This window comes from Malaclemys terrapin, chromosome 4, assembly GCF_027887155.1.
Source record: "Malaclemys terrapin pileata isolate rMalTer1 chromosome 4, rMalTer1.hap1, whole genome shotgun sequence".
NCBI lineage: Eukaryota > Metazoa > Chordata > Testudines > Emydidae > Malaclemys > Malaclemys terrapin.
The window spans coordinates 54,404,034-54,416,607 of NC_071508.1; the positions used below are offsets into that span (position 1 = coordinate 54,404,034).

The window sequence follows — 12,574 nt, forward strand, 5'->3', positions numbered from 1 at the left end:
ATTTCCCATTAGTCGTCTTTTTTCCAAGCTGAAAAGTCCCATTCTTATTAATCCCTCCTAATATGGAAGCTGTTCCATACCCCTAATAATTTTTGTTGCCGTTTTCTGAAACTTTTCCCATTCCAATATATCTTTTTTGAGGTAGGGTGACCACATCTGCATGCAGTATTCAAGATGTGGGCATGGATTTATATAGAGGCAATATGATATTTTCTGTCCTATTATCTATCTCTTTCTTAATGATTCCCAACATTGTTAGCTTTTTTGACTGCCACTGCACATTGAGTGGATGTTTTCAGAGAACTATCCACAATGACTCCAAGATCTCTTTCTTGAGTGGTAACAGCTAATTTAGACCCCATCATTTTATATGTATCATTGGGATTATGTTTTCCAATGTGCATTATTTTGCATTTATCAACATTGAATTTCATCTGTCATTTTGTTGCCCAGTCACCCAGTTTTGAGAGATCCTTTTGTAGCTCTTGGCAGTCTGATGATCGAGTATTGTAGGCTGATGACAGTGTACTCTCATCTCCCCAGAATGGAAATGCTACTTAGAGACATACCTCTGAGTCATAATTCTCTGGAGCTCTGTTTTGTGCAGAAAGCAGGGAAATGTGCCAGCCAACTACCAGACATAGCATACTCCTCTTCCCCCCCACCCCATTTGGATCCAGTCACCAGGCAGGTGCACTAGCTGGTACATAGCAGTAGGGAGCTGTGACTTCACCTACTCTCCACCCTTCCTAACCCATTTACTTGTGGGGCAGTTGATCTGGTGAATAGGCCCCGCAAACACCAGAAACTTTTGGACTCAATGTCAGCTCACTGGAAGTAACAATGACTGGTGAGCACCCATCAGCAGTCAGTGCTGCCCTGATGTCAGTGCTTTAATGGGACTGAAACATAAACCATGCTACAGGATCAAGTGCTTAGTGAATGCAACAAGGGTGAGGTGACATCAGAATTTAGGAGAGCGGTAGAATCATTCAGGAGGAAAGAGATTTGGTACAGCAGGTCTGAGAAAGGAATAGGCTGGGGTACAGGAAGTACAGATCATCTTAACCCTTGCCACTCTGGCCCCAATTAGACACTAAAAATGTAAAGTGTAGATATCCGTCCATAGAAAATTAAGACCCTCCTTTTAAAATCCTTAGCCTGTACAGGGGTGAGATACAAAAGGTACAATATACTGAATTTCGTCCTGTTTCCCTGTTGCATGTGTGTTAAGGGTTTTTTTTTTTATTATTACTTTTTAATTCATTATTATAAGTGTAATCTCAGTCAAGTCAAATCAGTACATTAATTAAAAGGGATTGAAAAGGTTGTTAGCTGCCGGATTCCACAAAGGCCTGAAAGTTCAGACCTGTTTATAGGAGGTTGTATTTCATTTGCTGCCTATGTCAAACTACTACCCACCAGGCCTTTGCTAGGCCCCAGAGACGAGCCAATCAATGTCTGCTTGCTAAAGCTCCTCACACGAATCCATTTAAGCAATGTGGATGCTTCCTGTCAAAAAAAGAAATGGTCTCTTGGTACCTCTGATAGAAATTAGCCATGAATTAGAAGAGAAGCACAGTTGTTTTGGAAGAAAGCCAGAACCAGAATTAATAGGCCATCTGAGCCTCTTGAGTGTTAAATCCCATTTGTTAGCAATTCTTTATGGAAGGTTTCCACTACCTGCACCACTTCTGACCTAGGTCTATACGCTTGCTCCAGAAACTAAAATCATTAGTAAAGTTTTAACCAGTTGGGAAAACAAACAAAAATACTGCCTCTTTGTCATTTGACATTTTATAAACGTGGTTGGATATTTGTACTTATGTAACCCATTTGCTCTAAAACTGTTTTCTGGTAAAATATCCATCTCCTCATGGCCCAGCACGTCCGAATAATCCATCCCTGATGTAACTAGTCCATTGACTTAGATGGAGTTACACTAGAGATGAATTTGGCTCAATAATGTTTGCAGAATCTTTTAAATGCTTTCACTGTAAGTTTGACTGCAATTATCCTGTTCAAATATAAACTGCTGGATAGTACAATGTATGCAGCTACTTTCTTCCATCTTTCTCGCTCAAAGGCTTACAGCTGAGATTTTCAAAGCCACCTAAGGAATCTGAATGTCCAATTCACATTAAAATTAAGTGGGAATTGGGTATCCCGTAGGCACCTTTGAAATTCTCAACCTAAAGTGCTCTGAACTTCCAATTTTGTAAAGGACAACTGCTTAGTGTCTGGGCAAGACAGCTGTCAAAAATGGGTCACATTTTGGGTGCTAAACCATAGGCATTTAGGCTTGAATTTACCAATATGTCCTTGAATTTTGGGTGCCTTACCTTCTGGGTGCCAAACTTTAAATCTGATTTTCTAAAGAGTTAAGTACCCACTGCTTTAGGGAAGTCAATGGGAGCTTCAGGAGCTCAACATCTCTGAAAATCAGAGAGTGGGTAGCAATGTCCAAGTGATGTGAGATGCCTCAGAACCATCAAGTTGTGCACTAGCTAGCCTGCAGCATATAATCCCTAAGTATAGTATGTAACAATTATCAGGGGGTAGCCGTGTTAGTCTGTATCTACAAAAACAACAAGGAGGCTGGTGGCACCTTAAAGACTAACAGATTTATTTGGGCATAAGCTTTCATGCATCTGAAGAAATGATGTTTTTACCAAGAAAAGCTTATGCCCAAATAAATCTGTTAGTCTTTAAGGTGCCACCAGACTCCTAGTATGTAACAATCTTATTCTCCTTTTCCTCTCTCCACACTTCCTTCCAATTCTTTGCCACGCTCACCTGTTGCATCTTCATTCAAATTAGGCTTGGGGCAGGGACTCTTTCTTTGCATAGCACCTAGAGCAAAGGGGCCCTAATCCTAAATGGAGCCGTTGGGCACTTCTGCCGTCCAAAAAATAATATTTCAATGAACATTTCAGTGGGAGCTTAATTGGCATTACAGTCATAAAAATACCATACTTGATGGTGGTGGTACCATACATTAGGCTGACAATGACTTTTAACCTTTCTTCTGAATGTGCTGATTTAGGGGATGGGGAAGGTTAAACCTAACCTGTATTGGCCCCAAACCTGCAAACACTGATGCATGTTTGTAACTTTATTCATGTGTATAAATATTTGCAGGATGGAGGCCATTGTTTGTACAATTTAATTTTTAATGTGAACTGGAAGTAATCTCCCAGTGTATCCAAAAGGAAGAATTTATTTCCTGACTTTTCATTATTTTTATTTATTAATTTTTTTAAGTAATTTTTTTTAATTGAGCACACTTGGGTGAATGCAAGGAAATTTTTTAGCAAATCCCTCTTCTGATGTTAATTCTAATTATTGTGTAATTTCATCATTTAGTAGGTCTTGGCAAAAAATATGGTATACACAGGAATGTTGTAAACAGCTGGTCTGCCAGGCATCAGTTCTAATGCATTTTCACTTGATTTGCACTGTCTAATTTCATTAACAATCAGTAGATATCCATCTCTAAGCTGTCCACCATATAAATGCTTTTCATCCCCTTGCTCTGAAGGAAGCTTTTACTATTTAATCTTCTGTGATCCGTTCATGTGTCTGTCACAAAAACACTCTTTTGAACCATCCATCAAAGCACACAGCAATTTATTGACCACTTAAGGACAAAAAAACCCTGTCTACTGTATTTCATGACTTTTTTTTTTTTTTTTTTATTAATAAAAGTGAAGATTTTTAAAAAGCATTTTAACTGTGATTGTAAAACAATGGAATTATCACAGGGAAAAGCATCAAGGAAATATTTTGGGACATCTTTTCCTAACAGAGATGGTGCTTCATACGGTAGAATCTCCACATGCAAGTAGGACTAGTGTTCTTCTCCCCTTGCCAAGAGGAAGGAGCCTCAGTCTCCCAGCAGCCAATGTCCAAGCAGCCTATAGGGCCCCTGCAGCCAATGTAATTTAGAGTAGCCCTGGGGCTGCTCTAAAGAACATCTCGGGCTGCATCCCAGGATTAGAGTATCAATTCCTCAAATCTAGGTTTCGACTGAGAAGTAGACAATGGTGAGGAAAAAAAAAAGCAGACTACAGCGGCCACAGGACTTCCACTCACTGCAACATCACCTTGGCCACAGCTGTTCCTCCTCCCCTCCCCCCATGGACTGGTGAAGCAGCCAAAAAGGGAATGAAAGACAGTGTGGTGAACCCCCCACATGTACAAGGCAGCACTGGGGGAAGACACAGGAGGGGAACTCCAAAAAGAATAGGAACAAATGGTGTACTTTCATTATGACGAAAGGTCAACGGGTGGGGGGGGAGGAGTGTCATTGCCCAATGTTCCATGGCAGGCTCAGTGTGGTTTCTTGAATGTATTTCTCAAGGTATGAATTCCTAGGAAGCATCAGAAATACCATTTTATGAATGTTTGTTTGAGTGAAAGAGACGACTGGTCCAGGAAGCCTGTGGCAGAGCCGGGTAAAAATTAAAAGATTTGCTGGATGCAGAATTAGTTATTCAGAGTTCCAGAACTTTTGGATGCATTTCTAGGATTTCTAGAGCCTGTCTTCCCTGTATGTATATAAAACACTGTCTCAGTCACCGCGCCCCAGTTCCCTCTCACTTACACAGTTCAGCGAGACAAACTGTGTGCAGAACACACAAATATATTACAGGAAACTGCTGGTTCTATCCAACTGCCTTAGCGAGGTCCTGGGGGGCTTGTGCCAGGTCACAAACAATGGCCCATTCCACATTCTAAATGGTATGCTCCCCATTCCGTGTTCTGCATTGTAAGAATAACATTGCACTGTGTCAGCTATGGGTTGCAAAATACTGTACATTTATACCTGACCAGTATTGTTCAAGACAGGTTTCTCATCAAGTAGTTTTATTTATGGACCCAAGCTAATTCTTTTCAATGGGCTATATTTTGTGCTCAACACTGGTTTTGGTATTCTCCTTCTGGAAAGAATTCTAAAAGATTAATTGAGTTTATAAAGGTGTTTATGCTGTAAATATATTTTTATTTCCAGTAGAGCCTTGATGATACCAAGGATCATTGCCACAAAGATTAATATAAACCAAAGCATTACAAGTAACATTTCCAAATGCACCTAAGGGATTACATACTACAGTGTTAATGGAATACATGGTTACCTTTTAAACATGAGGATACCCATGCTAGCACCGGCTTCTATAGACATTGGTTCAGCAGAATTCATGGTCTCAGAAAAACATTCCCCACCCAATAACCAGAGTTGTGGGGTGAAATTATATTCATTCTAGTTGGGAAGATGCTCAGTGATGAGTGACTATAAGAATTTAAGGATTTGGCCATATAAAAAGTACATAGCATCACATGTACACATGATAAGTTATTGGGCTAAGAATGAAAATGATTAATAATTACTACACTTTTAAGCTACTTTCACTTGACCCAAATACAGAACCAATCCTAAAAACAAACAGAAGATTGTTCCCAAAGTAGATAATGGTCTCCACATTCCAGTTTAACCATTAACAACATTTTGTCTCATCTGTTTCAAAAGCAGCATTCAATTGGTAGCAGGTAGATAAAGATCATGGCCAGGTCAGCCTCCTCTGCCTCCTTATCCAAACCAAAAACGCCTTCAAGAAAAGAGGCTTTTGGAGGGTTTTTTAAGTTCCCTGGGGGGGGGAAAAAAAAAAAAAAACTTTAAACATTAGTAGAACCATCAAATATATTTCCACTTTACTGAATATTGGAGACTTTATGCTGTGCTGAGGACACAGCAGGGAAAGCTCTTGAACTACTACACTTTTGCATAAGTGCTTTAGAATCAGTAAACAGTGCTGTTAGTCAGAATTCTACCTTACAGAGTGTGTGCAAATTCAGCACTTCAGAATGGGACTACAATCCAGACTACCAAGAAACAGTAAAAGTGGAATCATAAAGCTGTATCTTGATGAGCTTATTGGACCACTGAAGGACTAAAGTAGTTCAGGCCATCTTTGCTTTAAAAAAATTAAATAAATAAAACAAACCAAGACACTGCCATCCATATCCCACTAGCTGATTTCCTGAACTTCTAAATCTGGCTATTTCTTTAAAAGATGAGGTATCTCTCTCGGAAGTTATGCATACTAGCAAGGAATGCTTTCTGCGGATACAACATTTGGTGTATTATCTCTAGGAAAGGAGTTTGATCTGCTTTGTGTAACACAAAACTTAATGGTAATAACTGCATGTTAGATGTATGCGGTCCTACTCCACATTGCTATCAGTTATATCATGTAGCACATTTAAGGTGTTTTCAAAACGAACGTATCCACAAACAGGATTATTTCGGCAAGTGTCTTCAGATGCCTCTCTTTTCTGTTCATCTGCTGTTCAATTCATCCTGTGGCAAAAGACCATAAAAGCAGACACTTAGGGCTTCTCATTTAAACTAAGTCCCTTTTTTCACTGCTCCGGCACCTATAACTGCATTAAGGTTCCTTTATGGTTCCAGATTTAAGGGGCCTTAGCATAAATGAGAACAAGGTCCTTAGCTTGGCAGTGAGAAAGAAAAGGGAATATGATCTGTACCACTTCAGATTCTTCGCTCCACGTTTGCAATTAGTTTGGGCAACTATGCCATTTTATCAGACTAAGGTCCCAGTTTCCAAAGGCACTAAACCCCAAATCCTATTCCTGTCTAGCAAAGTACTTAAACCAGCTCTGCTCCTCCCCCTTTGTGAGTGCCTTAAACCTCCTACTCAGCTGCCAAAAACCTTAGGTTGACTGGAAATCCAAAACAGATCTAATGCATAGTTAAAATTTTTCTTCTTCTATTTGGCTTCCCTTCTTTCTCCTTCATGTTATGGCAAACTTTGGCAGCTGTGCTGAATGCTGATGAGGCACACATTTACTGGGTGCAATCCTGATCAGCTATTTTTGGCTAAGTGGCATAATCCACCTCCTTTCATAGTACCAGGGGAGTGAGGTTATCAGCTTATTCTCAAAGAGACAGGTCTATCTCTGTCAAAAAGAAAAAAAAAACAAAAAACACCACCACCAAATTTACAACACTACAACCAAAGGAATGTCTAAACCAATGAGGCATTCAAATGAATAGGGTTTTGAGGTGGATTTTCCTTTGAAAATGCAAAAATGTTAGGAAAGTATTTTGGGCTCTCTCTAAACAAGATTGGTACTTGGTCCTGGGTCTGAGACCTCAGGTGTAGCATGCCAGATTGTTTTATGTAGACACATTAAAAAAATGCTAATCCTAATTCAGTTGAAAGTCAGAGTTATAGCACTGGCTATTGCAAAGTATGCTGCCGGGTTGCAAGCATGCAGGTTTCCCTCTACAGCTTTGCCAATGCCTGTCAATCCTGCCTCAACACAGTTGTTGGACTCTCCTGAACAGACACTGCCAATCATGTGGTTGTTTTGTGATGTGACCAAAGACCAATTGAGATGTCAAAGCTTATTTGACCCAAGCTATTTGTTACTGGGGTCTACAGATATAAATGCCCAATACTGCCAGGTACTGAGCTCGCTCAAATCTGAAGACTTAGGGTAGGTCTACACTTACCTCCGAGTCCAGAGGTAAGCAATTGATCTTCTGGGATCGATTTATTGCGTCTTGTCTAGACGCGATAAATCGATCCCGGAAGTGCTCGCCGTCGACGCCGGTACTCCAGCTTGGCGAGAGGAGTACGCGGCATCGACGGGGGAGCCTGCCTGCCGCGTCTGGACCCGCGGTAAGTTCGAACTAAGGTACTTCGAATTCAGCTACGTTATTAACGTAGCTGAATTTGCGTACCTTAGTTTGAAATGGAGAATTAGTGTGGACCAGGCCTTACACCTCACAGGATCCATCCCCAAATCACTATTCTGCACATCTACACAGATGATCCATGCAAAACGTTTCTCTGTGTTTCAGATTTATTCCACAACTGTAATAATATCCATATATTTGATACTCTCCAAATCCTATCTAAAATGTGAAGGAACTGGTGACTGATGGCTAAAGCATTTGGTAAAGAGATAGGGCCAGATTTTCATTGACCATAACGCCCCTTTATATCATTCTATTAGTATAAAGAGGTGTGTACGATAACAGGCACGCCCTGCACACCTGTCGTCTCTGCACACACAGCCCACTTGGAGACTCTGCTTGTAAAAAACACATCTAGCTTGTTTACACAATTCCCCCACAACCTTTACATCATCATTCAGCACCTTATTTACCACAGCAACTCATCCTGTCCCCTAGGTCAAGGATAGGAGTGGTAGGCGATCTCTCTCAGGGCTAACACTGAAAGCCTGCTTCTCTCTGGCTTTCTTCTCACTCTCTCTCCTCCTGGCATTTCCTTCTGTGCCTTTTCCACTCTCCAGAGTAACGGGTTAGCTAGCCTTGTAGCTCTCTCCAGCCCAATCTAACAATGAGGCACAGCTATTATCATCATCAGGTTTATGCCCAGGCAACTAATTGCTGTGAACAAAATGCTGGTTCAGCTGCTGTTGCCCAGCACTCTGTCATAACGTGTCACAGTGGGAACAAGTGACATTTGAACCCATTTAAGGTCCCTTTACACATCGAAGTTGATGTAATGGGACCTTAGTGTCAATCTAGCGGATATACAGCCTTTTTCCACTGCATCAAAAGTTTGCAGTGATGGAAAGTGGGTACCATTTGGTGGCGGTTAATTGGCCTCTACAAAAACACCCAGGGTGACCTTACTCCAGATGCATGTGGGCATAAAAACTGGAGCTAGCAGGCACCCATGTGAGTAGCACCAGCAAATATACCAGGACTGAATGGGATGAAATCCTGGCCCCATTAAAGCCAAAGGGAATTTTGCCATTGGCTTTAATGGGGCCAGGATTTCTCCTATGGAGCCTGAGCTACCCTCAACTGAAGTGGTCCTCTACCAAGTGAGGTTGAAGCACAGGAGTGTGGGGAAACATGCACGGTCATTGCCATTACTCTGGGCAGTCACTCATGCTGTCAGTCTGGCCCCTTTCATGAGCACCAAGTCACGCAACATTCTGAACAGAATTCCATAGGTGAAAAATAAGGGAACAATTAAGAGGGAAATTTTCAAAGGCACCCATGCCCCATTGACTTTCAACAGAAGATGGGTTTCTAATGGCTTTTTGTAGCTTTAGACACATCTCTCTATCCCACAAAAGTCATTTGTATTTTGGACCGGAGCCAAAGCCTACTGCAGTCAATGAAAAGATTCCCATGGACCGCAATGGGCTTTGGATCAGGCCCTTTATCTTTTCTAAAACGTCATGATAAAATGCAGAGAGTTAACGGGAGGGGGGGGAAGAGAAGGAGAGGGCTTCAACCAACAGTCATCTCATTTTGTGAAGTTTAGTCAGGAGCTGCTATCAGAGCCATTTTAATTAAAAAGGTCACAAAAGGATCTGCTTTTTACCTTGAAAAGGATGTGGTCAGGACTTTAACTGAGCTGAATGGCTTGAATTTCATTATGACTTTGGATGAAAAAAGAATTTTTTTTTTTTAAACACAACTAACAGCTTTTGTTCAACACATCAATACAGCTATTTGCATAGGGTATTGATTAGAAGCCATTATAATCACAAAATGTTAATTACACCAATTAATTCCCAATCTGTTGGTACCCTAGCTTGTTTGCCTTCAGCACAGAAGGTTAAAGCCAAAGAAAATCAGTCTTGAATTTTTCTCCAGGGACAACTTTTCATACGTTGTGTCCTTTTTATGCAACAAAATAGCTTTTTACAGCAAGTCTGGGGCTTTATTCCCCCCACCCTTTGCACGTTTGAAAGCAAGTATCGTGCAGTGACATCAAACCCTTGCCTGTGTCATCTTCACGGAGTATGTTCTCCGAAGAGTAAGAATGAGTTATTGGTATTACACCACCAATAAAATATTGAGAATGACTGAAATAGCTCCTAAAACTCAAAGACGTTTAGTTATCATCCAAAGGGAGAGGTTCCGGCAGACATTTGTTAATGAGAGCCCTGGGTTATCATCTCCTCTGAAAAATCAGGCCCTATGCTACGATAACCAGATTATCTGATCTCTCTTCATTATCTTCATGAGCCTAATATATTTTTGGATCAAATTGCAGGGGAGGGCATAGAGCCAGTATTTTTTCCCTTGCATAGAGCCAGTATTTTTTCCCTTGCATAGAGCCAGTATTTTTTCCTTGTTTAAACCACTTGTTTTACTCCCCCTGCAGCAATTCACACTTACACTCTCCTCTTGCAAACCCCAGGATTCAAGACATCATGGGTTGCAGTCCAGTGGTGCTTTTGTACATACAGTGAGTATGCCATGCTAGCCCAATCACATTTTCATTATTTTCTAAGAGATATTAGCTGCCCTTTAATATTCCCATGAAAAGCCACATAAATGTAATGTCTCCATTATTTCTGCCCCTTTATCTCCCTCCCAACCATTTTAATAATCCTAAACCACTTCTGTCTACCTGCTGGCACACATACTTTAATACAGCTGCCTAAGGTTTGAGAGCCTTTAAGGAAAAAAATATGTGAACTGTCATGGGCTCACGTGAAGCAGCGGAGCACCTTGCAATCAGTCCGCTAATGTTAAAATGGCCACTCAGGCTTTAAATTCCACAATGTAAAACAAAATCTTTTGCTGGCTCAGCCAAAAGGTGCAGTCAGAGTTAGGCCCCTGACCAATCCAGGCTTCTGGGTTTAAGCCGGGGACTTCCCTTCCCGGAAGCAGCCAGCCCTTTTTACCTTCCCTACTATATTTGGATTGGCTCCTGCCTGCTCGCTGTCCTAACTGCTGGACGGTCAATAGTTGTTAGTTCTACAAGCAGTTGATCCTTCCTGACCTCTCTAGCATACCTCCAAGAGTTCCAGGTTTGGCAGGATAACCACACTTTGAACCCCCAATACCGCCAGTCCCAGCTAAAGCAGCTCCTGTCCCATGGGGCTGTCTGGCCTTGGCTCCACACTCCAGGTGTTACGACCTGGCCCCTGGCACATTGGTCTCAGTGCCACTCAGGTTTGGCTCAGCCCCCCTGATTGGGGGAGGGCAAATTTGAGTGAGTGTGACCTGGCACACAAGGTTGCAACGCCACTCACTCAAATTTGACTTGGCTTCTCCCCCGTCAGGGGGTCTGGGCCATAGCTGAGCAGTGCTGTGACCCTGTGTGCCAGAGCCCAGGTTGCAACACCAGAGTGGGAAGCCAAGCCCTGCCAACCCCACAGGACAGCAGCCATCGGAGCTGCCACTGCATGGTAGTGCAGGGTGCACTCACCTCTTCATGGGTTACACCCCACGTTTTTCTTCCATTAATGCACACCCGAAAACAACTAACCGCATTCCAAACAAATGCCTCCTCCTTTACGGTGTTGCAGCACTCATTTAATCTAAAAAAAGTGGCTTTACCACAGCCATCGGAATAAAAAACATCTATGCCAACAAGGGACTGTGCTCTGCTATGTTACTAATAAAGCCAAAACTACTGGCTCGTGTATGCAATGGTTGCCGCCCTAATAATTTTGCTTGTGCTATATTGTTGTTTGTGTAGAAGGCCAACGGTGACCCTAGCCACCGGGTCAGAGGGAGGGTAAAAACCCGAAATGGTAACCCCTCACAACAAAATGTTAATTCGGGGTCAAGGGGGGGAGGGGGACTGTAACAACCCCATTAGAAATCTGTGAAGGTAAATTTGCATTAAAAAGTACCTTAACACTCATTGTAAGCAACTGCAGTATTCAGCAAAATCCATTGGGGGTTGAATGACAAGTGCTTGAAGATATTCCGGAGATACTGTATATAAAATTAACTTTTGTCTGGATTCTAAGCTCTGCTGTCAGTCAAGCAAGGCAAATGTGGATGTGGGGTAGAGACACTAAACTTAAAATCCAGGATTTTGATACATCCTTCCAAGATTATCAAAGCATTGTAACATTCACTGTGCTGAGGAAGGCTGGATTCCATGACTCTTCTGAGCTACAGAAGCATGAATTGGATGCCTGCCAAACCTACTACATGATGGGATACAGGTTAATAATTAAAAAAAAATAAAAAAATCTGTATAACAAAGGCGAGAAACTATGAAGAAATTGGTAAAACTAAACAAACCATCTAGCTAATGTTATTGGCACCAGAGGGATGACTAGTTTTTATTGGTTACAGGGGAGAGGATTTTTTTCCCCAGTGAACAGATTAGCACACACTCTTTATGCCAGTCACTGATACAACAGAATTTTGAAGCTGAATTTGGAAAGCTGATGTGAAAGGTGGCACTACACAAAGCTCATTGTTATTTCCAAGCAGGACAAGACATTGGAAGACCTTCAAAGATGAGAGAGATGTTAGTGAGCTGGGTGTGGATGCGGCAGAACAGGAAGTAGGACTCTTCTAACCACAAAAGCATTTATGATGGTCTAACACACTGACATCTAGAACCACAAAGGCAAAAATGCCCCATTTTAGATGAATGCTATGAATAGAGACCTATTAAACATGATGTTAGACCCCAGGAAATGAGCCTTGGTTTCAGAGAACATGCCTAAAATACCCACCTTTACCTAGCATCTACTGGAAAGGATTTCATGACCCACAGTGACCACAAGGATCATCTGGCCA

The 12,574-nt window shown here is 41.7% G+C and overlaps 1 long non-coding RNA gene across 1 annotated transcript in view; it reads right to left on the reverse strand.

The window, feature by feature from the left end:
* Positions 1–5,026: 5,026 nt before the first annotated feature.
* The window catches only part of LOC128836778 (uncharacterized), a 32,475-nt gene continuing 24,927 nt past the window's right edge, over positions 5,027–12,574 (reverse strand). Inside the window, exon 4 of the long non-coding RNA XR_008444837.1 lies at positions 5,027–5,648. This is a non-coding gene — a long non-coding RNA (uncharacterized LOC128836778). The remainder of the gene's footprint in view (positions 5,649–12,574) is intronic.